The sequence below is a fragment of the Acomys russatus genome, chromosome 7 (genome assembly GCF_903995435.1).
Source record: "Acomys russatus chromosome 7, mAcoRus1.1, whole genome shotgun sequence".
In the NCBI taxonomy this organism is placed as follows: domain Eukaryota; kingdom Metazoa; phylum Chordata; class Mammalia; order Rodentia; family Muridae; genus Acomys; species Acomys russatus.
Genome location: NC_067143.1, coordinates 30,930,787 through 30,933,498, shown reverse-complemented (window position 1 = coordinate 30,933,498; position 2,712 = coordinate 30,930,787).

Genomic DNA, 2,712 nt, shown 5'->3' with positions numbered 1-2,712 from the left:
ACTTGCGGTGCCTATTTAACATGTCAAAGCAGACCTGGTCAGCAGGTTCTCCCAGCATCCCTCATTCCCTTATTACAGGTCCTCTGGCTGGCATCCTCCAGCCCCTGTCCTAACGCTCTCCAGCCCAGATGCCCTTCCCTATATAACCCAGCCATTTTGGCCAAGCCAGTCCTTCCTTATCCCCTTTTAGCCTTTACTATCCTGGCCTCTTGGTCTCCTGGGCTCTGGGCTCTTCCTCTCCCCTCCTCGCTCTCTTCACTTGGCCCAGCTCAGGGTCATGTACACTCTGGATTTTCCCAGATGTCTCTGCCTCTGGCTATGCTCTCTCTTTTATCTACAGTAAGCCTTCACCTCCATCGTACCTAGGAACAGTCATGTCTTCCTTTTTACTTCTGTTTTTCACTCAGGTATGATGCTCAAATTCATAGACAGAGAGTGCTGAAAGAGGGTTTTAGTTCTATCTGTATTTCTGCCTGAAGAGAAGAATGAGCATAGCAGCGACACTGTTGAAAGGAATATGAAGTCACAATTATTAAAACACAAAAGTACCACTGAGAACATAAACACCACCACCAAAAGTTAGCACAATGACCAAACTTTACACACATACATTTCAATAACAACCTGAGGGACTGGAGAGATGGCTCAGTACTTAAGACCAATGGCTGTTCTTCCAGAATACCTGGGTTCAATTCCCAGCACCCACATGGTGCCTCATACCAGTTTCAGGGTTTCTGATACCTTCAAATATACATACATGCAGGCAAAACACTAACTCACATAAAATTAAAATAAATTTTATAAAATAATAGTAATAATACCTTTAAATATCAAAGATCTTAATTGTCTAATCAAAAGACACGGGCTGACAGAGTGGATTAAGAAACAAAAGTCCATCTATCTGTTCTCTCCAGGAAACATAACTTACTTCAAGGACAGGAACTGCCTTAGCATAAAAAGGTGGACCAAAGCACTCCGATCAAATGGGAGCAGAAAGCAAGCAGGAGTCTCTATTCTAATGTCTGACAAAGCAGATTTCAAATTAAAACTAACCAGAAGAAACAAAGAGGGACACTTCATTCTAACCAAGACAACAGTTAACAAAGAAGACACTACTATCCTAAACATTTGTACCCATCCCAGGGGCACCCAATTTCATTTTTTTTTTTTAAATCACTACTATGTTTACAGATGCAGAGTAACTTCACTAAATTCATAATGGGTGATTTTAATACCCCACCACCCCATGTGATCTGGACAGCAAGTAAATCTCTAGTAAACATGGGAACTCATGGAGAATGAACAATTCATTGCCGAATGCTGGATGGGTCAAAGAAGAAATAAAGAAAAAGATGAAATTTTTTGGAACTAAGTGAAAATGAAAGCACAACACAGTAAAAACATCTGGGGCACACTGAAAACAGTCCTACAAGGGAAATATATAACTCTAAGTGCCTACATTTTAAAAAGATAAAAATAAATGAATGACTTAAGGAATCAACTAAAAATTTGAAAACAAAAACAAACCAAATACAAACCCAGTCGATGGCAAAAAAAAAAAAAAAAAAAAAAAAAAAAAGGAACAACAATAACAAAAATTAGAGAAGGAATCAATGAAATAGAAGCAAAAAAGGATCAATGAATCTAAGAACTGTTCTTTGAGGGGATAAAGAAGATTGACAGACCCTTGTCCCAACTAACCAAAAGAAAGAGGGTAAAAAGTTAACAGAATCAGAAGTCAAAAGGGAAGCATTACAACAGAAATTTTAAAAGTTCAAAATATTATAAGGGATTATTTTTTAAAAGTGTATTCCATTAAGCCAGCAAACCTAAAAGAAATGAATAAATTTCTAGATTCATCCAAATCACCAAATTAAACCAAGAAGTCAACAACCTACACAGGCCCATAACAAATGAAGAGATTCCTATAGTAATAAAAATTTTTCCAGCTTAGAAACATACCAGGGTCAGATGGAGTCATAACGGAATTTTACCAGATATTCAAAAGAGATCTACATTCAGCCTTTGTGTGTGTGTGTGTGTGTGTGTGTGTGTGTGTGAGAGAGAGAGAGAGAGAGAGAGAGAGAGAGAGAGAGAGAGAGAGAGAGATATTGAAGGAACACTCCCAAACTTCTACTACCCAAATCAGATAAAGATACAACAGCAAAACAAAAGAAAATGGCAGGCCAGCATACCTGATGAACATAGATTGTCCCAAATCTAAAGTGGAGTGTGCCTAAAGTGTCAGTCTTATGGCTTGCCTTCTAAGGGTGGTCTCTGAGACTGTGGTGCTGTGGCTAAACCAACAGAGCTTTTTAAGGGACTGCTTGTTTGGAAGATGGGATTTTAATGGTTATAATTTAAAAGTACTGAGTGGCCTATTATTCACACCTTCATCTGGAGCTGGGGCCACAGGGACAGTCCCATTGTGTCCTTCGTAGTGAGGTCCCGGGATGGTTTGAGTTGAGCAAGGGTTAAGGTTAGTATGTTTCTCTATCCCCACCTGAAGAAGCCAGTAGACTGGATCCTCAGGGGTGCTGCGTGAGGTCACAGGACACAGCCATCAGATGTCACCTCTACCCAGGTCACCATGAGTCCTTGACTCAGACTGCAGTGTCAGAAGAGCTGCTTTGTGCAGGTTAGGTGCTAAAACTGTGCCTCTTCTGACATGATGCAGGTAATTTTTCTTGTAGTTAAATTTTTCGTTTTTGA